Source organism: Puma concolor, chromosome D1 (genome assembly GCF_028749965.1).
Source record: "Puma concolor isolate L17-30 chromosome D1, mPumCon1.1.hap2, whole genome shotgun sequence".
NCBI lineage: Eukaryota > Metazoa > Chordata > Mammalia > Carnivora > Felidae > Puma > Puma concolor.
This window is the reverse complement of record NC_141676.1, coordinates 100,356,202-100,380,551: the sequence shown is the minus strand read 5'-3', so window position 1 is coordinate 100,380,551 and position 24,350 is coordinate 100,356,202. Positions and strand designations below refer to the sequence as shown.

The following is a 24,350-nucleotide window of genomic DNA, read 5'->3' as shown; positions in this document are numbered from 1 at the left end:
TCTGGGGGGGGGGGGATGCTGCCCATTCTGGTGCCCACTGTCCCTTCTGGAGGCCGCAGAACAAGTGGCATTGCCTAGACAAGCTTGAAGTCACCTCACTTGGCTCCTTCAGCCAGTGCCAATGTGGCCAGGCCTTGGGACACAGTCATGCCCTGGCAGTGGGGTGCCCCCAAAGGCTGCTGCCCAATCCCTGGCTGCTCCCTCCCTCGGGGGGGAGGGGGAAGGGAGGGTGGGGGGCACAAGGAAACAAGACAGGGCAGGAAGCCCAGGCAGGCGGCGGGCACTCTGGGCCAGGCACAAACAGCCAACACAGGAAACCACAGCCCACCCCCGCCCACCCCACCCGCCCAAAGCTCTGGGAGAGAGGAGTTGCCAAGAGGCTGGTACCCCGACTGGGGCAAGGGCCTGGGGTTAGCCGGGGGCAAGGCGGGAGCAAGCAGTTCTTCAGCCTTCTCTCTGCCCCAGACCCTACCTGGGGAGGGGGAGAGGAAGCCAGGCTGGCAAGGGACGGTGCTGCCTCTTTAAATCCACCGAAATCCTGAGCTAGGCCCAACCCAGCTCTGGTTTCACAGGAAGGAAAGGAGCTCAGGAGCCAGTAGGGCAGGCGGTGGTGTCTGGAATTAGCCCCACCGGCCCAAATATATCTGGTCTCCGCCTGCCACCCCACTGGCACTTCCTGCCCCCTGGCACCTGCACCACGGTGGGGGTGGGAGAGGGTCTAGGTGCTACTCCCTACCCAGTGGGAGACCCTGGTCTCTGGAGTTGTCCTGTTGCTGGGTACACGTGGGTGGGAGGTGACCTCCCAAAGCCTTCCCAGAAGGGAGGAATGGGCAGGGTAGCTCCCTGAGGGCCCTCACCTGGCCTGTCCTCCAAGGGGTTAATCTGGCCCCTGTTGGGGGGGGGGTAGGGGTGGCCTAGGAACCTCCTCCAAACTGCCTGGCGGCTGGGAACAATGGGGCCATTGTGGGAGGACCGGAGTGCGGGCAGACTTGCTGGCACAGCCAGCCAGGCGGGACCTCACCCAAAGCCGGCCTGCCTGCCGCACTGCTCTCTCCCCCAGGTACTGCCAGCGGCCCAGACGTCCTCCCAACCCCCTCCCCTCGCCCGCCTGGCCCAGACCCCTGGCACCAGCAGCACCTGGAGGGCCCTCAAGCTCTGCCCACGTTGACATCCAGACTGCTCTGACCCTACAGGAAGCAGGGGCATGTGGGCCAGGGCCGGGTGGGGGTGGGGACTGACGAGACAGGATGTGTGCCTGTGATCCTCCTGCAGGGAAGACAGGAAGGCCAAACGGGGTTTCTGGTGTCAGTCCTGGCACCCTCAGGCCAGAAGGGCTTAGGGGATTGTGAGACCAGTGACCGGCAGGGCCTCCTTTCCCACACTCATTCCATAAACCTGCTCCCTGAGGAGATCCTGCCCCAGCAGCCTCACCTTCTGGGGTCGGGACACTGGCAGGCAGTGCGAGTGATGCCGGGCAGTGAGAACTGGGTTTGCAGTCAGACAGACAAGGTGCCAGTGACATCCCGCCCTTTCTGAGCTATGGGACTTGTCCCTCTGAGCCCGTTTCCTCATCTGCAAAATGAGGATACATTTACAGGGTGAGATACGAGTAGTGAAATAGCTAACAGAACACGTATGACATACTCAGCCCTCAGGAAACCACCTTTGGCCCTGATAGCCCCTTCTTTGCCCCCTGCATAGCACCCAGATATGTGGGCATTTGGTAAAGGTGGGCATTTGCCCTTGGAGTATCCAAGGGAATGGGGCCTGTGGACATCATATCAATGGTACCAAGTACAAACGCTTGGCTCTTCCTCTGCCCTTCTGGAAGAGGCCAGCTCCCTCAGCTAGCACTCCCCTGGGTATCAGTAGATGTACTGACATACACTTGAACCCAGAGTGTGAACCCCCAAAGTGATAACGTTCTCCGCTCTCTTAGCTTCAAAGCCTCAGGAGGCAAGTGGAAGGGGTTTTCCTTCAGGAGTGGCCTGTACCCTCCAGCCAGGCATCCCTCTCCCCGTCTGACCCCTTGGTAGTATCCTGCAGGGTTTGGGCTGGAGGAAGCTGGGGCCTCCTTTCTTGCCATGCGCATCTTTAAAGGGTGAAGGGTCCAAGAGAGCAAGAAAAGCAACTGGCACAGGCAGTTCTGGAAAGCATGGGTCCAGGGAGAAGACCTGTCCTCTTCTCAACTAGAGAGGGCTGTCCCTCTCAGGGTGGCTCCCCGAGCCCCCAAAGGGTTAACAAGGCCCTAAAAATAACCTGCTCCCAGCAGGACCCGCTGATTGGAACCCTCCAGCCATCTGTTCCCATTTTCTCCTGTTCACATTGGAACATCTGAAACCAGCCCCAGAGCCCCAGCCCGATCCCAAAAATAGCCCCAGCCTGCCCAAGGAACAGGCCCCAGGGGCTGGGCATAGGCAGCATGGCCAGCCCGGCAGTGAGGCATGGCCCAGGCCAACTCTGAGCCCTCGCTTTCAGGCCCATAGAAGGGAGGTGTCCTCTCTGGTCCCAGAAGGAGGTGATGAGCAGAGCCAGGGTCTCCAGCCCACTCATCTTGGTACCAGGCCAGAGTACCAGGTCCTCATCTTGGTACCGACCAGCCAAGCCCAGGTCTCAGACCCAGGAGCCCTGGGATCCTAGCTCTGCCACATCTTAATCCTCTTTGTCCAGAGATTTGAATACTCGCTCCGCAGAAGATCCAAACCACCCGTCTGCAGAGCTCCCCCTGTTGTGGGTACCCCATGCCTGCTGCCTACTCCTGGGCTCCTCATCCAGAAGTTCCCAAGCCTCAGCCCCTCCACTATCTCTCACTCCTACCCCAGGGCCCACAGGACCCTTCTCACCCAGGGTCACTCAGCATCCCCCCTGCCCCACGGCACACAGGGCTGAAGCAGATCTCTTTCCAGCACTGCCCACACTCAAGCAGCCCAGGAAAAGAGTCCTCTGGCCACGGTGGATGCCAAGATGACCCCACCCCACCCCCGGGGGTTCAGGATGCCTCCTCCCTGCCGGCTTGTGTACAGCAGGTGCCAGGCAGGCCCATCTGGGCTTCTATACATATCCCGGGCCTGGGCACTGCTCTGCCACACTTGGGGAAAATGTCCAGGCAGGGTACAGGGAATCTAGGGGACCCTGGACCCTGGGGCAGGCCTCACAGCTGCCATCCAAGTCACAGCTCCACACTGCCATGGCTCTCCCCAAGGAAGGTCCCTGACCTCTTAGGCCAGGAAGGAGAGGAGGCAACCAGTTAAGCCATTTAAGGACAGAATGTAGCGTTTCAGCCTGGTGAAGAACAGAGCAGCAGGGATGGGATGGTGGGAGGGGTGCTAAAGTTGATCTGAGCCAAGCAGCCCGGGGGAGGGAAAGCTCAGCCTGAGAAGGGCTGGCAGACCGGGAGGGACATGTCCTAAGTCCCCCAGGCTCCTCTCTGGGCCTCTGGCTATTTGGCAAACTTGCAACTCAGATGTTGGTGGGCTCCAACAGTGGGGAAACTGAGGCAGCAAGAAAGTGAGTCTGGAAGGGTATTAGAATCCAGGAATCTGAAGTGCTGGAAAGGTTGCCCCCCCCCCCCACTCCTCCCACCGACCATCAGTTCTTCCCTGCTAGAGCACCACTGGGAGGGTCGGGAGGGGAAGGGTCGGGGGTTCCTGCAGAAAGCCGTGACTAATAATGAAGAGAAGCAACTCTAGCATTTATTGAGCACTTGCTCTGTAACATCAGACTGCCCCTAATGCTTCACATGCATGATCTGATTTAATCCTCCCCATAACGCCACAAAAAAGTACTTTCCTGATCCCCACCTTTAAGGCACAGGGAAGCTAAGTAACTTGCCGAAGGTACACAGTCCAGAATTGGAAGAATCAGGATTTGAACCCAGACCCGCCAGCAGTTGGGTTCGTAACCATTTTGCAATACAGATTCACCCTGGATCGGCTTTGACGAGAGAACGGGTGCCCCTCACTCATTCCGCACACACTCCCTCCACGCCTGATGTGCGCCAGGTCCTGGCTAGAGGCCCCCAGTTCCTGCCCAGGGAAGAGACCAAAGAGAGGGCACCAGTCCCCACCCCCTCAGCACAGGTGCCCTGAGAGCAAAGTTCTCTAGGGCCCCCAGTCCTACCCACCCCCAATCTGCTAAGTCCTCACCCATCCTGGTCCCTAATAGTGGGAAGGGAGCCAAGCAAGTTACCATGACAACAGCACAGGGCCCCAGCTGAGAGAGGCCCCTAGGCTGGCGGTGAGTCTGCCGCCCCTCTCACTCACCAGGTGGGGGTCAAAGGTCAAGTGGGACTCACTAGTGAGGGTGGAGTCTAAACCCTGCCCCCACACCTGCTCAGCCACACCTGTCACTGCTCCCCTCTTTTTTCAGGGCTCCAGTTGGAAACAGGACCACTTCCTGCCAGTCCCTGAGGGGTAGTGGCCTCCAGCAGGGAAGGGGGGGGGGATTAGAAGCCCCTCCCTCCTGAGGACAGTCTGAGAGAAGGGCCTCCTCCTGGTCCTCAGCCTTCTCCAGCTTTCCCTAGTCAGTCCAGGAGCCTACAGGCGTGTTTGTTGTGAATTCAGAGAGTTGTTGCTAAGTAAGGAAGGAGGGGAGGGAGGAGAGGGAGGGAAGGAGGGGGGTGGTAGTAGGGAGAGAGCCTCTGTGTGTGTGTGTGTGTGTGTGTGTGTGTGTGTGTGTGTGTGTGTGTGTGTGTGTCTGTGTGTCTGTGTGTCTGTGTGTGTCTGTGTGTCTAGAGGCCAGGGCAGAAACCACATTACGGTGGCTGGTAGCCACCCTGGCTTTGACTCAGCCAGCTGAGGCCAAAGCCGGGACAGAGCGGGGCAAGTACTTGGGATGACCAGGAAACTGTACCTTGCCCTCCAGGGGTGATTGGCCAGGAGCTCCCCACCTCCCACCGGGATGGGATCCAGCTAAGAAAAGGATTGGGACTTTCACTGGAGTGGCGCTTTAACCCTTCCTGCCCCGCCCCGCCCCAAGGCTCCGCAGCTCCCCTCCAATGGGTGTAAGAGAGCGAAAGGAGAAGTGGGGGGCAGAAAGCCAGGAGGAGGGCGCCCGAGACAAAAAGCCAAGCGGGAGACTCTGGCAGACAAGAGAGCAGCGAGGAGGCTGCGGAGGGCACACACAAGCACACGGAGCTCTCACCTCAGGAGCAAAGTGTGACGGGCTCAGGCTCAAGGGTGTGGTCTGGGAAGGGGGCTCCCTGTGGAGAGACGGTCAGAGCTAGAAGCCCAAGCCAGCAATCTCTGCCCCTGCTCCTCCCATAACCCCGGCCCCTCCCCCAACATGCACACCACATAAACGTGTACACACAGACACACAGCCTGCAGCTCCAGGAAGTCTCTGAGCAACTCGGACACCCCCACCCCCCCCCACCAACTCCAGAACTTCTGTGGATTGGCTGGGAGCCAGGCCTGACCCAGCTGCTGCACCACACCGCTCCCCCTCCCTATCCTGGAAGCAGGAAAGGAGAAGGCACTGGAAGATGCCTTTGAGAGAGAGAGGAGGGGCCGATGACTCCCATGACCTGGCCTGAGGTTCTGGGGGAAAGGATGGATGGGGAGACCTGAGGACCCTGGCTTTCAGTGCCCGCCGCCCCCAGGGCTATCCTATGTCAGAGAAAAGAAGGGTGCCCCTCCTGAGCCCCTGTGTGGTCTCTTTGGCTACACCCCTTATCCCCTGAAGACGCAAAATCCCCACCGGCCTCGGTGGGAGGACCTGGGGTAAGAGAATCAGGCTTAGCCGTTCAGTAGGAGGGGGGCTGGGTGAAGCTCCCACAGGCAGGCGGGAGGGAGGCTGGTGGCTGGGCTCAGTTTGTACTGGGGGTCAAAGGGGAGTTCTTTTCCGAAGAATTCTGGGAGAGACGCCAACTAGAGCAAGCTGCTAACCACCCCTCCCTCTCTCTCTCTGCACTGGGGGCAGGGGGGTGTCCCTGCCAACCAGACTTAACCCTGTCCAGACTGTGTTGTTCCCAGGCCCAGGATGGGGGAGTTGGGTAGGAGACTTCCAGTTGAGCTCAACTTCCAGTTCAAGGGGGGCAAGTGCAGAGTTTCTGCCAGAATGAAGCTGGTTCCACATAGCCCCATCTGGTAGCACCCTGCCCTACCGCCACCTGGGTGACTTTTCTAGGCTCATCTCCTGAAGGTGTCTGCGGTGACGTGTGTGTGCGTGTCTCAGAGACAGAGATTGAGAAACAAACTGAAAATTCCTTGCCAAAGCCCTCCCCTTGCTGGGTCACTGAGCACTGTACCAACCTGTGCCTCCATCCCTCCCTTCCTCCCACTGTGTCCTGGGACCAGAGGCCATGGGGGTGGGGGGAAAGGACAGCTTATCCTTCTGCCTACCTCCTGCTGCTGTCTCCACAGGCCCTTGACTCCTACAAACAGCCCCTGCCGTGGCCCTCTTCTTCCTCACTGATTTGACCCAAGTGCTACTGGAGGGAAGCATCCAACTGTAGCCAGAGATCCCAGGATGGGAAACTGAGTCATAGCGAGACATCAGGGTTTCCAGTGCCTGAATCCCAGGCTGACATAACAACATAACTCTGCTATCACCACCCTTGCTTTAGCCAAAAAAAAACCCCAAAAAACAAAAAACAGCCCCTCTGGCACCACCACCCCCTCCCTGCCCCACTGCAGAGCACAGTCTAACTGCAGAAGGGACGGATAAGATTCAACATCAGGAAGGACTTCCCAGGATCCAAGCTACAATGGCAGCTGGCCCCACCCCAAATGCCTCATATTTCTGGGGTGAAACATCACACCCCTAGGATTCCAGCCCCTTCTGTCTTCTGTGAAGGTGGGAAACACAAACGTCTTGTGTCGTTTTACTGTCTGCCCCTAGCCAGAGAAGTCAACTTTCCTGAATCTTAAATTAGCCACCACCAAGCTCCCAGGTCTGATATGGCTGGATGTTCCTCATCCCTGCGGGAAGGAAGTGACTGGGGTAGAGGGGTAATCCCCTTTCCTAGTCCTTTCGGGCACTGGGCCTCCCTGTGACAGCCACCACTGTATCATCAGGTCAAGAAGACGGTGCACTGATAGTTTGGGGATCGCTCAACATGCTGGGCATCTGCGAGGCGCAGAGGAAGAGAGGCCAGCCCTGGGGATAGTTTATCCCAAAGTCTCCCCACTCCACTACTTTCTCTCCAAGGACCAGAAGCCTTGGCCCCACTCCAGGAAACCTCCCTATCAAGGGACAGAGGACTCCATGTCCCAGGTCGCTGCAGGGAGACCTGTGACGACACACCCCAGACATGTTCAAAGGGAGGAGGAGAGAAGTGAGAACAGAAGCAGAGCACACACGTGCACAAACGCACACACATCCACACACGTACACTCATCCAAGAGACACAACCCCAGGCATACCCACTCCTTACAGGTACTCCCCGTAGGTGCAACTGAGACACGGACACAATTCCCAAAGATACACATCCGAGATACCTCCTAAAAAGTAACCCCAAACTCCCTAAGAGTGGCTCAAAACCCACAGAGGCTGCCATCCTCATAGAGAATGAGGAGATCTCAAGAATCACAAAACACATGGGCCAGTCACACAGAACTGCTGACAGAAGATACACCCACAGTGGGATACACACATACACTGGCGTGCACGCGCACGCACACACACAGAGTAGTATGCACGTGGCTGAGTGTTAGCACTCAAACTCACACACACACATACCCTGGCCATGCACAGCGTGAGGTCAGATTAGAGGACTAAGTTCTGGGCTAGTGGGGAGGAGGGGAGGCAGAGGGGGGTGGAGAAGTACTCAGGGATTTCAAAACAATCTTGGTTTCGAAATGCTGGAAATGCTGGATTCAGGGCCATTCCCAGTTGAGGCTGGGGGGGGGGGGGAGTAAGGGGGAGGGGAAGACAGGCCGGTGCAGGGCCACGAGCCCTTTGGAGGAGGGGGTTGGACAGAGGGAATCCCAGCCTCCTCTGGGAGAAGGGGGCCTAGAAGAGACACCAAGGTTAGGAGGGGCAGGTGGTCCAGAACCAAGCAGGAAGGGCCTGGGGTGGAAAGGAGGCAAAAGAGGAGAGGGCTCCCCTTTGGCCACTGACTGAAAAAGTAAGAAGACAGGGAGGCCACCCCTCCCCTGAGGAGTGAGAGGAAGAGGGAAGCTGCCTGTGCCCACTTCCCCCAATTATGGGCAGTGGTAAACACCTTCTCCCCTACAGAGTAGCCCCCTGGCTGCCCTTCTCCACCAGCTAGCAGAGCCCCAAGGTGGGCCCAAAGCTAAGGGGTCCAAGAAGGTGGGGGGATAGCTAGGCCCTGCAGGGCTCAGAGATCTTTCCTGGGACCTGAGCCTCCCCATACTCAGAGCAGGGTGGGAGACAGCTGCCTGGGAACCAGGAGCTTCCCTCTTCTTCATGGGGGGGGAGGAGGCTTTGGGGAGACTGAGGGAGTACAACACACCCCCGCACCCAGGAAGTCACCCCTTTCCTCCCAGGGCAGCAGAATGCCCTCCATGCCCCTCCCCCAACCTCTGGGGAAAGTCGGCAGTTCTCTCCCAGGGAAGGGAGGTCAGGCCAGGCTGGGGGTGGGGCTCTGGAGGCCTGGCCCTGGCACCCGGCAGAGGAAATTCCAGGCTGTAACTCCAGGCTGCCTTTAGGGCCGCCCATCCAAGTGACATGCAGCACCTCAAGAGTGCTAGTACGGGGGCGTCCTCCACTGAGACCCTCAGCTCCCAGCCTCTGGCTACCTAGCCCTCCAATGGGCTCTAGCCCCAGCTCTAGTAGATAAAGGACAGGACCTGGGGAAACTTAGGACTCTCTGGGCGAGCCTCCACCAGCCCCATCCTGGCCCCTTGGCCACTCAGAGCCTCCTTTTCCCAGATCCCCGGGGGGCAGCCCCTACAGTGTGGCTAAGGGTGGGCAGCTGCCAGGGCTGGCAGGCAGGGGCACAGATGCCAAACTACAGCAGCCGGGCGCTCAACAGGTTGAGCCAGTCCCTGGAACAGCCAGCCCCACCCCAGGGAGTGCGGGCCTGGCAGAGGCTCCCTGCCCGCGGCACCCAGCCTGTACCCGCTTGGCTCCCACGGCTGCCCACTTTCCCACGGTGCCATCCCCCTCTGCCCCCTCCCCCCCGGGTCAGCACCCGGGCAGCGCCCAGGGCTCCTGGAGCAAGGAAGGGATGCCATTTCCCCGTCACCCCTGGATGCCAGGCTCTTGGGGTGCCTCACTACCAGCAACCAAGGAGCCCCAGAAGAGCAAGCATGGCATCAGGACAACAAGAACTCCAAAGTGCCCCCCACCTCCTTGCAGGCTTTTCCCGGTCCTGGGGAGACAGGACACTCAGACACCCTGGCTCCCTGCAGCTGCCCCGTCCCCTGGGCGCTGGGGCAGAAGTTCAGCCTGTGGCGCCAAAGGCAGTGTGGGGGTGCCCCCAGCTCCTGTCTCAGACTCCCTGGAGGAGGGGCTGCAGAGCTGGGTGACCGCTGGCCCCTTCCGCTCCTGCCAGAGCTTCTGCTACCTGCAGCGCTGGTCCCTTCCTTCCACCCCACTCCTGGGCTCCACGGAGCTCTGTCCCAGCCACTCCCCCACAGGCAGGCATCCCCCCTTTGCAGGCATCTCCTTTAATCTAAAGCAGGTGCCAGGCATTCCAGCCCTGGCTGAGTCGACATTGCCACCCACTAGGCCTCTGCCCAGAAGGCTACTGCCCTGCTCATTCATGGAAGTCGAGTCCCCAGCCCAGGGCTCCCGCTTAACCCAGGTACCCAGACACTGGGGTGGGGGCGGGGGGCGGGAATTCCCCAGACAGGCACGGGCGCCCAGCACAGGTTCAATAAGCAAGTTCACTGGACCCCACGTTACCACTGCTGTGCTAGCCCCAGATTTCTGTGGACCACCAATCCCTCTCCAGGACTCTGTAATCTCTTCCCGCCTTGACCCTCAACCCCAGTAGTTAAAGACTCCTTTTGAACCTCCACATGGACCTCCACAACCCATCTCCAGCCATAGGGCCCCTGCTATCCCAAGCATAAGAGTTACTCTGGATCTAAGATTATGCCAGTCTATCCCTGACCAGCACCTTCGGAAACATTAAGCTCCCCTTCCCCTAATCAAGAACAACACAGGTAAGCAGAGAACCTCTGGAGGGAGGCAGCGAGAACCAGACCGGGTTCTCCAAGGCCAAGGAGCCTGATCTCTTAGGGGAGTGAGCACCTTCCTCCCTTACCAGACTTCCTCGGCCCCTCACCTTCCTTGCCCATTCTCACTGGGTCCTGAGGCTTCTATCAGCAGACAATTCACAGATGACACGAGAAAGACAGGGCCTAATCACGCTCTTCCCCTGGGGCCACAAAAGCATGGTCTTGACCCAGAGAAGGCGAGATGGTGCTGGGGGTTGTGGGGGGCAGCAGAAAAGCCAGGCCCAACAGAAGTGGCTGCTTGCTGGAGAGGCTGAGGAGCAGGGAGAACCGGGGCAGTGGAAGCCCACCCACCCTGGAGGTCTCACTCAGAGAGCTGCCCAGAGGCATCAGTAGGATTCCAGCTGATACAGTGTGCAGACAGCTTTCCTAGGTAAAACAGGAAACCAAGGCCAAAGATCAAGTGGGCCTCAAGCCCCCTATCCCATGGCTCAGTCACATGCCCAGCTCACCTTTCCCAAGCAACACTTTTTCTCTCTGCAGCAGAGCACACCCCCCCCCCACACCCAGACACAGACACACACCCCAAGCAGCAGACAGACTGAAGGAGGAGGGAGGAGGGGTGTCAGAAAAACCCGGAAGGAAGGAGGCTGGACAGACAGACAGAAGCAGATCCTGGCTTCACTGCTCCAGAGAGACACCCTCCAGACTCCCAGACTGTGAGGGACACTCTCTTTCTCTGCTCCCAAGAGGGAGAAGGGGAGAGTAGACTTAGTGTCTCCTGAAACCAAATTCCAGTAGCTCTGGGATAGGACATACCCCCAGACAAGTGAGAAGCCCTAAGCCTCACTTCTCTTCCCCATATTCCTCCCCCACGGTCTCCAGGGGGACCAAGGCAGAGGGAGCCTCCCCTTAGCAGAGCAGGGACACCTCCAAGGAACTGTGCGACTGCCCCACCCCCCAGCCAAGCCCACACCACTGAGAATCCTTGGCCGGGAGACTCCTCCAGTCACAGCCCCTGCTGCACCTAGGCACTGCTTGGGGGCAGAGGGTAACCCCAGCAATCCCCAATCCCAATGTACCTCTTTCTGGAGGCTCCCATTAGCCAGGGGAGGAGTGCTGGGGTGCTGAGACCCAAGGGGTTGGTGAGCCTGGGAGGGGGACTACATCTCCCAGAAGCCCCCAGGGCAGGGTTGCTGCTCCAGCTGGCCCAAGGCCGGCCTTGTTCTCTGCGCTAGGGTGGCAGGGTCCCCTGATTGCCCCTAAGCCCTCCCCCCTGAGCTCTGGGGCTGCCAACCTGATTGGGGGCCCAAGAGTAGCCACCACAAACCCTGAGGGCGTCCCCCACCTCTTAAACAGCCTAGGGGTGCGTGCCAGAGGGCAACAATCAGACTGTGTTCCCCCTTCCCAGTTCGAACTGGATCTCCCTCCTCGCGCCTCTGCCTGCCTGGCATGACTTTCGCCCTCGGCCCCAGCCCACCCCTCACCTCGCGCCGGTCGGGGGTCCTCACGCCAGGCCGGAGCTGGACACCATGACCAGGTCAGGGTCGGTGACTGGATTGGGGTCCTCCGGGTTGCCAGTTGGAGGTGCGGAGGGGGGCGGGCAGGCGGTGATCTTTTGATGCTGGATGCCTTGATCTCAATACCAGCCCGGGCCGGGAGAGGGTATCCGGGGGTCTCTGGGCGCCTGGGTTCCTGCCTCCCAACCGCCGAGCATGGTCTTGGGCGCCGGACACCGGCGGGAGAGCGTGCACACCCGCCCGGCCCGGGGCTCGGGGCTGGGGTCTCGGCCCCGAACCTCAGGGCTCCGGCTCCTGCTCCTCCTCCCTTCCTTCCTTCCTTCCTTCCTTGCTTCCTTCCTCCCTTCCTTCGCCTCCTCCTTTCACTTTCCCCGAGGCCCGCGGGGACGGCGGGCGCGGGGCGGGGAGGGGGCTGTCTGGGCGCTTATTGTTGGTCGGACGCCGAGGGTCCGGGTCGCAGCCCCCGGGCGGCGCGGCGCCGGGGGACCCAGGCGTGCGGGCGTCCGTCCGGCTGGCTCCGGGCGGCGGCGGTGGTGCAGCGGCCCCGGGTCCGGGGCATGTCCGGCCACTGGCTCCGCCGCGCGCCGCCGCCTCCCCGGGCTCCCCTGCGCTGCCGGAGCCTCGCTCGCCCCTCCACTCGGCTCCTCTCCCCAGCCTGAATAAGCATCGGGGCTCTCTGGCTGCCTCCTTCTGCCTTCATACCAGAGCCCGGAGAGGCCCCTGTCAAAATAAGAGCTCCCCCATCTCGCTCGCCTCCTCGCCCAACCCGGCTCCCCCAGCCTCCCAGTGGTCTGACTCGGTAAGGCGCCCGGCCGGCTGGCTAGCGGGAGGCAGGTTGGCCCGGGGGCGGGGAGGGGGCTTCTACCCTTCTCTCCTCCCCATTCCTGAGGACTGGGCATGAGACGCCCCAACAACATCCCAGGCAACAGAGAGATTTGACAAACCTACCCTCCAATCTACACTGATTGGAAGGAGTGGGAGTTGCCTGGACTTCCCGCAACCCCCAACACACACACACACACACACACACACACACACACACACACACACACACACAAATACTGGGTCCCCTTTTCACTGTACCCACCCACATTCATTATGCACTGAGCATCTCTTTATTCATCTTTCTTTCCTAGTAGATCATGAGGTCCTTGAGAACATAGACTGAGTTTTTTCATCTCAGTCCTCAGCCCAAAGTGAATGCTAAGAAAATGTTTGTGGAAGCAAAATCTTTGTCTTTGCAAAAGAACTCTCTCCTAATCTCAAAGTGCTCCACGCGTGGGCGCGCGCGCGCACACACACACACACACACACAAGACCCTATAGGAGGATAGATGCAATGAAAAAGAAATTGTAAAGCCCTTTTAAAAAGCATTTCACCAATGTGATTTCGGTGTTCACCACAAGCCCATGAGAAAGATGTTATGGCCCCATTATATCGGTGAGGAAACTGAGACTTGCATTTGTTAAGGACCTCCTCAGGTTGATACGGCTAGAACGTGAGAAGCCCAGAAGTGGAATTCAGGTCTCCTTATCCCAGGACACTTTCCCTGTATCCCCCTGCTCCCACCTAAAATTAATACCAACAAGTAACAAGCATGGGCTGCTTCAGAAAGAAGACCAGCAAACCTGTTTGCTCCTGATATTCAGTTCCACTGCCCTCTCTCCTCCCCTTCGGATAGATGGTCCCCAGAGAGCTCTAGTCCTTACAGACCGCCCTCTCTCCTGACTACCTCTCCTTACATCTATGCCACTCAACTGGGTGCTTACTTAACGTTTTGTTTCTCCTGTATATATGTTTGGTTGCCCCAAAAGATTGAGGGCCCAGACCATGCTTTCTATGCCTCTACATTCCCCACAGCACTCAAATGCTGGGCTCATAGCAGGGCTTTCGTAAACACTTATTTGGTGGGTTGATAGTGCCAGCAGCTGGGGCCTGGGCAAGGTCTGAGGAGGCACAGGTGGAGATGAGGGAGAAACCCTCAAAAACAGATAACCCCTGTGTGAGCCTCACATCGGTTTACAAATCATTTTCATGCACATTATCTCTAGATCATGTTTGGATCCAATCAACAAAACTTCCCCAAGTGCCTACTAACTGCTGTGCCAAACACCAAGCTGGGTCAGGAGTTGAATCATCACAACCTCATGAGGTAGGTATTCCCACTTAAAGGAAGAGAAGACTGAAGCCCAGAGAAACTGGGCTCAGGTTTGAAAGATCCTAGAGCCTAGGCAGTAGGCTATTTCCTCTCCTCTCTCCAGGGTCCTGTGGATATAGGTGAGCCACCAAGGCAAAAGGGCCATTTCTCAAACATCGTGCTGGTTAGAAGGAAGGGCCCACCCCATTTGTGTGGATCAGTCTCCCCTTACATACATGACAAACCACATGGGCTTGTTATGATCCGTTTGGCACAATGCCCGGTTCACAGGAGGTCCAGAAAACTGTTCTCAGGAGTGAGAGCTGTGTTGTAAGAGGTCTGTTAAATGGGGTACACAGTAAGTTCAAGCGTATTCAGCATGTCCTGTGGAGCAGCCATGTAGAGCGCTCCCCTGGGTGGGGCTGTGACTCATTGCCCCAGCGTAGGTTCCAGGTCGGGATGCGGAGCTGAGCTCCGAGCAGCCACGAGTTCTGGGTGGAACCCTGGAGCGAGCGAGGAGAGGAGAGGAGAGGGGCCCGTGGCCCACTGCCGGAATCGAGCGGCTCCCTCTACTGGCGAACTCGAGGAATCACCAGGTGTTTCCGTGTATCTGTGTGTCACCGTGTCACGAGGAGTGTCACAAGTGTGTCAGCGAGTGTCGGTGGAAGTGCCAGCACGGGGTAGAGGTGAGTGAAGGTGCCTGCTCATGGAGCAGTGTGGGTGCGACAGTGCCATGCGGGCCTGTCTCTGCAACCACAGAATGTACACACACAACCGTATCATGGAATACAATTTACTTTGGGGCTGGAGGCGGAGGGGGAGTGAGGAGGGCGGCTCTAGGGCTGGTTATCTGAGATTACCTCGTGAAGTGGTTAGGACGAAAGTCGGTTCCAGCTGAGACTCCTCACCAACCCCATACCGATGGGAGGAATTCAGGACTGAAGAACAGTTCTTGGGAAGGCACTCTATCCCCTAAAGGAACTGACGACCCAAGAAAGGGTTAACTTTGAGCCCTACAGTGGCTTCAATCATTGGCTCAGAGCACTGTCAATCAGAGTTCTGGGGCGGGGTTCTCGGGCCGCCTGCGGACTGCCCAGGGCCCCTCGCTTGCCCCTAGACCCCCACATCATTTTACTTCTGGGCTGCGCCCACACCCCTATCTTGGTGGAGACACCTTCCTGAGCCTGGAGGAAGAGCAGATCCGGGCATCCTGGCTTCCCCACTCACTCCAGCTGCCTGGCTTCCTGATAGATGGTGATTATTATATAATAGACCTGCTGGACAGAACCGTGCCAGCGCTCGGAACACTTTGCCCCCTCCTCGAAGCGTGCCCCAAGGTCTGGCACCAGCCGCACCAGAGCCTGCTGCCCAGCTCTGCCGGCTCCCCCAGCACCACCTCCACCTCCGGGCGGGAGACCCCTGGGCCACCTTCCCCGGTGGACCTGGGGCCACGTCTTGGGATGGGGCGGGCGCCCAGCAGGTCTCAGTGTCGGCCTGCAGAGTTTGGCTTTACCAGCGCCTCGCCGGGATTGTGAGACCCACCTGGCCCCTCGAACCTGAACTTGGAACTTGGGAGCCAAAAGAGGTGGGGATAGGGGGCGCAGGGGCCAGGGTGGAAAGGGAAAGAAGTTTGGGAAAGGTGCGGGGGCAGGAAAAAGGAGCCTGGGTGAGGGGGCCGGCAGGGGCAGTGGGGGAGGGACTCTTATCCTGACAGGGCTCCCGCCTTCCCCGACTGGAGGGTTTGGAAAAACTGAGCAGGCAGCCAAGGCTTGGCTGGAAATCCTGCAGCCCACCCTCCTGGGGACACAAAGCTGGAGGGCGGAGGCAGGGCGGGGGAAGAGAGCACGACCCCGGGGAGGGCAGGGCCTCTTTTGGGGCTGGGGGCCCAGGGGCCAGGTCCCTGGGGAGGGGGTTCCTGGCGCTGTCTCCCTGCAGTCTGTTGCCCCCTTCTCCTCCACTCCCCCTCTCCTCGCCCCCCCTCCTCCCCCTCCCCGGCTCCAGTCTTGCAGATTGCGGGCAGACTTAACTCCTTGAGTGCCAGCCTGGTGGACTCCGAGGTGGTGACGCTGGGAGGGAGGGAGGGAGGAAGGAAGGAGGAGACTCCGGACCCCACTCCCACCACTGTTTAACACCTTGTGGCCCGGAACGCAGTCTCGGGATCTGGGCTGGTCAAAGCCCTGGAAGGTTGCCTGGTACTCGAGGAGAGATACACAAAACCCGGCACCCGAGAGCTGCGTAATCTGGCCCATTCTGCTGCCAAATCTTAACCGTCTACACTCCCGCCACCCCAGTCCTCTGTGTCTCTCCCTCCACTCTTCGGCCGCCCTCCCCCCACTACCCGACCCACCAGTCGTTACAAAGGTCCCCGGCCGACAGAAGGCTCGTGAGAACCCGGAAGTCTGGGTTCTGTGGCTGCCCCAGCATTCTCTGTATCCTCTGTGAGGCCCAGCGCGGGTGACCACAACCCGTGCCTCTTTTGCCTCCGGGGGGCTCCTTCACCTTTCAGCGGAGATAGCTGCCCAACTGAGGCAGGGAATGGTAGCCTCCGCCAGCCCCGGCTGGAACAGGGGCCTGAGTAACTGGAAACCCTGACTTCACCTCCACCCTAGCCCCTTTCTCGGGCAACACCCCCTGCGCCATCAGATTTGCCTTCCAGTTCGGCTCTGAATGACTCTGCCCGAGCAAAGTAAACCAGGCCAGGCAGGAAGGGGTTAACGGAGCTAGCCGACTCCGTGCGAGAGCCAGGTGAGGCACCGCCCATCTTGGCCCTCAGGTGTGTGTGGGTGGGGACGTGGAGGGACACCGACCTAGGGGCCGCTTTTTTGCCCCCTGGTGGCTAGATCTGGCCTAGCAGTTGCAGGCGGAAGCTGCGCGCCGCGCCGGTGGGGATGGGTGGAAAGACTTTGCAGACAGTTAGAGGACTCCTCCTGCGCGAAGAACACTTCCGGAGGGAAAGAGAATCCTCTGGGAGAGCTCGTGGAAGCAGGGAACTCCCACAGGCCCTGCCATGTCCCCCTCACTCAGCGGGCTGCCTCAGCCACTTCCAGATCTTTGCCCTCGGGGATTCCACTCGCGGGTCTCAGGTGCCCAGGGACCTGGAAGAGGGAGGGGGGAGTGAAGACATAGGCTCTGTCTCAACCTAATAGAGGAGGTCAATCGCGGGGCGCTGCTCCTCACCTTCTTTTTCTTCTTGTGCCTCCAGCCTTCCCAGAACTCCCATTCCCTCTGGACCCCAGCATCATATTCAAACCGGTAGTCAGGCTTCGGAGCTCCTACCAGCTACCCTGGCACACCTCAGCTTCCCTCCCCTCCAGCCAAGTGGCCCTCTGGGTTTCTCCTCATAAAAGAATCCCTCTTGAGGGATTCTAGGTGCTCACAACCGCTTCCCCTTATCCCCCTCAGGGCTTGAGACCCTTCCTCCCCTCCACCCCAAGCCCTTCCAGGTTATTGAAGGCCTTGTTCTTGCGGGCTTCCTTTCTTCCTTCTTTTTTGCTGTTCCTTTCAGCTGGCTCACTTCCCTCCCTCTCCCCATTTCCCATTATCCTCTAAGACTTACTTTCTTGCTTGCTTGCTTGCTTTCTTTCTCTCTTTTTCATGTTTATTTATTTGTTTTGGAGAGAGACAGAAAGTGCATGCATGGAAGGGGCAGGAGGGGCAGAGAGAGAAAGAGAGAATCCCAAGCAGGCTCCGAGCTCACTGCCAGAGCCCAACTCATGACCTGAGCCCAAATGAAGAGTCAGGCCGACTGAGCCACCTGGGCGCCCCAAGAATTCCTTTTTCTATGGGCACTTCATGCACACAGGGACCCTGACTGACTCAACATTTCCCTTTTCCTCCTGGAATCTTTCTCTGACCAACCCATGGACTTATTCATTCAAAAACCATTTTTCAGGACCTACTATGCACTGGGCACTGGATGAGATGATGAGTATGTGTTGGGGAACAAGACAGATGTGTCACCCTCAGAGCCTGCAGTCTAGGTGGGGACGGATAAGTGAACAAGTGATCTCAGTTCATTGTCATGAAGCCTTGGGGAGCATCTCGGAGAGACACCTATCCTGGACTTGGGAGTCTGGAAAGTTTCCGGCTTGGGAGCAACATCTGAGCTGAGACTTACTCTAGCCTAAGGTGTGGTTCCGCCCAGGTGAACAGTACATCTCACTGGAGGCCTAAAGATAGAACAAGATTCCAACAAGGGACCTCACCAGATGTTATGGGGGGGGGAGGGGGATCTCTAAGGCTGCACTCCCAAACAACCCATTTCTTTTTTAAGATTTTTTTTTGGGGGGGGCGCCTGGGTCAGTTGAGCTTCCGACTTCGGCTCAGGTCACGATCTCACCGTCTGTGAGTTCGAGCCCCGCGTCGGGCTCTGTGCTGATAGAGATAGACAGCTCAGAGCCTGGAGCCTGCTTCGGATTCTGTGTCTCCCTCTCTCTCTAACCCTCCCCCACTCATGCTCTGTCTCTCTCTGTCTCAAAAATAAAATAAAACATTAAAAAAAATTTTTTTTAAGATTTTATTTTTTATTTTTCTGACTTTGAGATTTTATCTTTTAAGAGCCCACAACCCCAAGATCAAGAGTCGCACGCTCTACCGACCGAGCCAGCCAGCTCTCCCCCAAACAACCTATTTCTAATAAATTTTCCAAGTCCCAAAAGAAAGAGGACTAACCTGAGAATCTAGAGTATGTGACCTTGGCCTAGTCACACCCAGTCTCTGGGCCTTAGTTTTTTCAAATGGAAATCAAGAGGGTTGGAGTTTATCTTCAGGCTCTTTATCAGGAAGATAGCAATTAAATAGAAGGCTTGGTTAGTTCAGAGAGAAATACTCTCTTAGCTCTGGTGGGCTTGAGGAGGGATAGCAGCATTCAGAAGCCCAGGAGAGGCTACCACTAGCAGGGGCCCAGAGAAAGCCACCTCCTACCCCTCACCATACACGTTGACTGGCAGGTTTTTTTTTTTTTCCTTCAATGTTTACTTTAATTTTTTTTTTTTTTAAAGGGATTTGGGGCAGGATAGTATTTAAATTTTTTTTTTCAACGTTTATTTATTTTGGGGACAGAGAGAGACAGAGCATGAACGGGGGAGGGGCAGAGAGAGAGGGAGACACAGAATCGGAAACAGGCTCCAGGCTCCGAGCCATCAGCCCAGAGCCCGACGCAGGGCTCGAACTCACGGAGCGCGAGATCGTGACCTGGCTGAAGTAGGACGCTTAACCGACTGCGCCACCCAGGCGCCCCTTAATTTTTTTTATAACAACGTTCATTCATTTTTGAGAGACAGACTGCGACGGGGGAGGGGCAGAGAGAGAGGGAGACACAGAATCCCTAGCAGGCTCCAGGCTCTGAGCTGTCAGCACAGAGCCGGACGTGGGGCTCGAACTCACAAACTGTGAGATTGTGACCTGAGCTGAAATCAGACATTTAATCGACTGAGCCACCCAGACACACCCTATTTATTTTATTTTTGAGAGAGAGAGAGGAGAGAGAATCCCAAGCACGCTCCACGCTAATCAGCACAGAGTCCGACATGGGGCTTGAACTCACAAACCTGTGAGATCATGACCTGAGCCGAAAACATGAGCTGGCCACTTAAACGGCTGAGTCACCCAGGAGCCCCATAGCCTGGCAGTTCTGAGTGCTGGGAACATTTAATTTCTGCCATCAACTGAAGGCAAGAGCCTTTCTAAGACGGTGCTGGGAGGAGCGAGCATGGGGGCAGGGAGCACACATAGGATACATTTAGTTGCTGCATTAATTTGCTCTCAAGTGTAGCACTCCAGAGCTTTTGTTTTTAAGAGATAGAATGTTCGCAAGTAAGGAAACTGAGGCCCAGAGTGGTGAAAGGACTTGCCCCACACCACGTGGCTGGTGAGCAACGGCTAGAAGCGATGCCCAGGCCTCCTGATTCCCAGTCCAGACCCTCTCCACCACACCACTGTAGCATTTGCTTCCAACTTTCCATTGGACTTCTTCCTGTGTCTGGCTCATTTCCCTGGGAGGCCACGAGATCTGGGAAGGCAGGCTTGGCCTTCTTATCTGGACATCCCCCAGAGCCTGGTGCAGAGCTCTGAACACAGGGAGGGGTGCCCAGATGCCCCGGGCACCCCCATCCCCCCCTTTTCTGTCTCATCATGAGTCTCTTTACAGGCATGGACCTCTCTGGCCCAAGGGAAAAATGGCACCCTTGGACTGTGGACAACCCCCTGAACGAGGCATATCCTCAGTCCCAGCAGGGCCTAAAGCCTGCTCTGTGACTTCCAGAAACCGCTCTGTGATGGACTTCCGGGGGCCTTATTTTCTCCATCTGTCAAGACCCATAACCCCTTCTAATTGCTAGGGTACTTGGAACTTGAAGTCCCAGATGAGGAAATGTTTTTACAAGACGTAACTCTGAGGTAAGGGAAGAAGCTTCACGATCCAGTCTGTTTCGCAGAATCCCGCAGCCTCGGGACCCCGTCTGCTGGGACTAGGGTACCGCCTCACGGGGTGCCCACACCCTGGCACTGTGCTGGACCCCGCGGAAGTTGCAGGATACGAAACCTGAATCTATTCTGCGATCCCGCCAACTAATTTCCCACAACCAAAAATAATTTCAACAAGGAATCCCAATTTTCACTTGTATCTCTTCGGGCTGCTCCGGTTCATAACCTACCACGCCGCTTGTTAAAATTCCCTTCCCCCTTTTCTGCTACATCTTGCAGCAGCTACCTGTCTCTCTGCCTCTCTCTGTCCTCTGGAGTCAACACAGCTTTTCTGCCTCTCTTTGCCCGATCTCTTCTCCTTAGTGTATGGACTGGCTTAGCCTGTCAGGCTTCATTATTTTCCGTTTCTTTCACCCGTTACCCAGATTCTAACACACAAGGAAGCTGCTTGGTTCCTGCCTCCTGTTTCTCCCCGGCTATTCCTCCAGTTCTCTGTATCACAAAAGCCCTGGAACTGAGTGGGCCTAGACAAGATTTCCAACAACAGGTGAGGGATAAAATTATCTTGGGGTGGGGGCAGGGAGAGGGGAGGCAGAGGGAGGCTGAGAACAGTCAATGATGGATAGGTTTTGATCCTCTAACAGGCACCTGCCCTCAAGGAGCTTATGAGGTGGAGACAGTTAAAACACAATAAACGTTGCTAAATAATTAAAAGATGTGGACCTGATGTGATCAGCGCGGCATCCTCGGGGAGACCTGTGGAGAAAGAGGAGACTGACCTCAGGTCCAGGGGAGGGCAAGGGCTTAGTAAGGGGCACAGGAAGAAGAAAAGCAATGGAATCACAGATCTTGGTGGGAAGGGGCCTCAACAAAGAACAACTACCTAGTTCAGGTTCTTTCTGATGCTCAGCTAACAGCCCTGGCAAGCAGGGGATCAATCACCGTCTTCTTGAACACCTCCAGCCGTGGGAAACTTACTGTCTCCCAAGGAAGCCAGTTCCATTTATGAACATTTGTGGGGTTTTTTTTAAGTTTATTTCTTTATTTTGAGAGAGAGAGAGAGAGAGAGAGAGAGAGAGAGCTTGTGCACCAATGGGGGAGGGGCAGGGAGAAAGAGAGAATCCCAAGCAGCCTTCATGCTGTCAGCACAGAGCCCCATGTGGGGCTTGATCTCATGAACCATGAGATCATGACCTGAGCCGAAGTGATGAGTCAGACATTCACTTAACCGACTGAGCCACCGAGGTGACCCTGGCTTTTGGTTTTAATTAAAGTTATTTCATGTATTTAAAGTAAGTCTAGGCCCAACATGGGGCTTGAACTTACAACCCTGAGATCAAGAGTCATATGCTCTACTGACTGAGCCAGCCAGGCAGCCCTATGAATGAGCATTTGTTTTTCCTTCCTTTGAGCTGAACTCTCTCCCAGTGGTCTTTACTTATTAGTCCGCACGCACTACCTCCTCGGGTCACAAAATGTAAGACTAGTTCTTCCTCCTCATGATAACCCTTCACTTATTTGAGCTTCAATGACTCCTGACTCTTCTCCTCCTACCCAACCTAAATATTCCCAGTTCAATAAACCCTCACTCCCATGATAACACCTGGCCAACTTAGAGTCAAGCAAGGCTGTCAATCCTCTCCTTTATTCCAAATACCGTATCTCTATTAATACGACCTAAAATTGAATTTACTTTGGCAACCATATCATGCTGATGACTCAGACTGAACTTACTAAACCCCTCATTTCTGTGATTCTGTTTCACCCAAACTGCTTTTTCTTTTTTCTTTTCTTTTTCTTTTTTCTTTTTTCTTTTTTTTTTTTTCTTTTCACGTGAACTGCTTCTAAGCCTCACCATTGTACAATGCTGAGGTCTTACACGGACCTTTGATCATTTCATCTTGTTAAGTTGGCCTGACATTCTACGCATGGAGACGATTGGGGGATCCTTATCTTGTCCTTCAAAGTGTTTACTATCCTTCCAGGGCTATATGTGTGAAATGTGCTACTACGTTTTCATATCAGATAATGATAAAAATATTTAACGGGACAGAGATGAAGACAAAACTCTAAATGACACAGTTGTCCTCCTGGTTGATACCGGTCTGTGTCACACTGAGACGATGATACATGGTTTTGTAGGTGGGATGGGGTCAGATGGTAATGAGCCTCCAACATGTAAAGAAAGAATAAGAAAATAGATTCAGAAGGTTTTTGAGCACAAGAGTCTTATGGAAACAGGTTGATGTAGCAAAAAATAAAACAAAACACCAACTTTGGAACTCTGTACATCTGAAGCTGAATCTCAGCTCGGTCGCTTTCTCGCTGTAGAACTTTGAGCAAATTACTTTAACCACTCAGAACATCAATTTCTTCTCTTGTAGTATGGGATAACGCCTCCTCGACTGTGGAGATTAAGTGAGATGATATATATGAAAAGCCTCATACATAAAAGTCTCTCAATACACTAAGAAGAAAAAGCAGGAGAAGGAAGGAGGAGAGAAGAAAGTCGTGTTTAGAACAGGCTTAGTTTCAGCGGCGGGGGGGGGGGGGGGGGGGGGGGTGGGCGGGGGCGGGGGGGGGCAAATTTATGATAGGCCCAAGTAAAAAATCCAAGTGTAAAATGAGCCTTTGGTGAGGCCCAGATTGACTGGATGCTTGGTCTAGGGCAATATATATGAAATGGCGGAGCGCTGGAAGTGGATGTGGGTGACATTTCAAAAGGAGAAGTGATTCACCTTGGATTCTGGCTACGTGTGTGGAGAATGACAGAGAGGAGACACGGGAACACAAAGAGAGGACATGGATTAGGGAAGAAGGGTTCAGGGGCGTCTGGGTGGCTCCAAGTGTCCAACTTTGGCTCAGGTCATGAACTCACGGTCCGTGAGTTCGAGCCCCGCTTCGGGCTCTGTGCTGACAGCTGGGAGCCTAGAGCCTGCTTCGGATTCTGCGTCTCCCTCTGTCTCTGCCCCTCCCCCGCTCATGCTCCGTCTGTCTCTCAAAAATAAGCCTTAAAAATTAAAAACAAAAATAGAAGCGTTCGTGTTTAGAGTGGTGGAAGTTGTCAGGATAGTAGGACATCCCAGGGGGTATGACCAACGAGCGGGTGGAGAGATTTAAGGGGAACTGTGTGCAGAAGAAGTCAGAGGGAAGGTTAGGTGTTTCGGAAGCACCCTGGTAGCTGTAGCCATTGGGTCAGGTCTCCGAGGGTGAGGTGGGAAGGTGGGAATCGAACTGACAACAATAGCCTGCAGGACACCCCAGAGCCACGCTGATTTCCCTCCCCCCCCCCCCCCCCCCCCCCCCCCCCCCGCCCCACCTGTCAGAGCTGAACCGGAAAAACTCGACCTTACATTCACCTTTGCATCATGGGCCTCAGTCCAGGGCCCCTGGGACCCGAACCCTGTCCCTCCAGGCCTCTCTGCTTCTCGGCCCTGATATCAGAAGGACAGGAGTTCTTATCTGGTCAACGGACTCTAGCTTGTTGCTACAATCATGGGCTGGAAAAGGGAGAGACGGGAGGGGACCTGTAGAGAGAGATTTGGACGGAAGCGGGTGGGGACAAATGGAGAGCGAGTGACAAACAGAAGCTGGGACAGGCAGGGCAAGGTGGGCACCATGAGTAGGTAGAAATGCGGGCTGATGGAGGAGAAAAAGAGAGACCGAAGGAGGGGGCAGAAAAAAAGATTTGCCGAGAAACTGATGAAGTGCAACTGAGAAAACTGTTGCCATGGTGACGGGTCCAGAGGAGGGAGTAGGAATATCAATCGGATTATGAGTTGGGGGAATGGGGAGGGGGTCGCTCAAGACCCAGAGGCAGTGCCCCCCACCCCCGCTGGCCGGCCCCAGCAGCCCTCCCGCAGCGTGAGGACCGCCTTCCTGAGAGGCCTCCCAGAGGCCAGCCGAGGGAGGACCGTGGGGACAGAAGCATGGGAGGGGCCCGGGGCTCTGGCACTTTCTCCCCTCCTCTCCAGCCTGGGCTGGCACAGATCTGTCCCCCCCCCCCCCACCACCACCTCAGCGTGCCTCACTGGCTCTGGGACAACCTGCTCCACCCACCCTACTTTCTGTCCTCCCCACGTCTTCCTCCTCGGAGCCCCCAAGTGAAGCGCGGGGAGGGGACTTGTGTTAAGAACCTACTGTGTGCCCCGCACAGTGTTGGGCACCTCGCGCCTTGTTTC

At 56.5% G+C, this 24,350-nt stretch overlaps 1 protein-coding gene and 1 long non-coding RNA gene across 6 annotated transcripts in view; one reads left to right on the top strand and one right to left on the bottom strand.

Moving 5' to 3' along the window:
• The window catches only part of BCL9L (BCL9 like), a 28,546-nt gene extending 16,168 nt beyond the window's left edge, over window positions 1–12,378 (bottom strand). For 2 of the 5 annotated variants that reach the window (XM_086678938.1, XM_086678941.1), the window contains exons 1-2: window positions 11,576–12,378; window positions 5,143–5,200 (exon numbers count right to left, since the gene is read on the bottom strand). The gene's annotated coding sequence lies outside the window, so the exon portion shown is untranslated. Of the gene's footprint in view, window positions 1–1,431; window positions 4,578–5,142; window positions 5,201–11,575 lie in introns of those variants that run through there. The other 3 variants (XM_086678939.1, XM_086678942.1, XM_086678940.1) reach the window with 2 other exon arrangements.
• Window positions 12,123–22,697, top strand: LOC147576933 (uncharacterized). The gene is made up of 6 exons (XR_015241310.1): window positions 12,123–12,407; window positions 13,661–13,761; window positions 13,871–15,331; window positions 19,895–20,142; window positions 20,595–20,716; window positions 22,554–22,697. It is a non-coding gene; the product is annotated as an uncharacterized LOC147576933 (long non-coding RNA).
• Window positions 22,698–24,350: the final 1,653 nt, after the last annotated feature.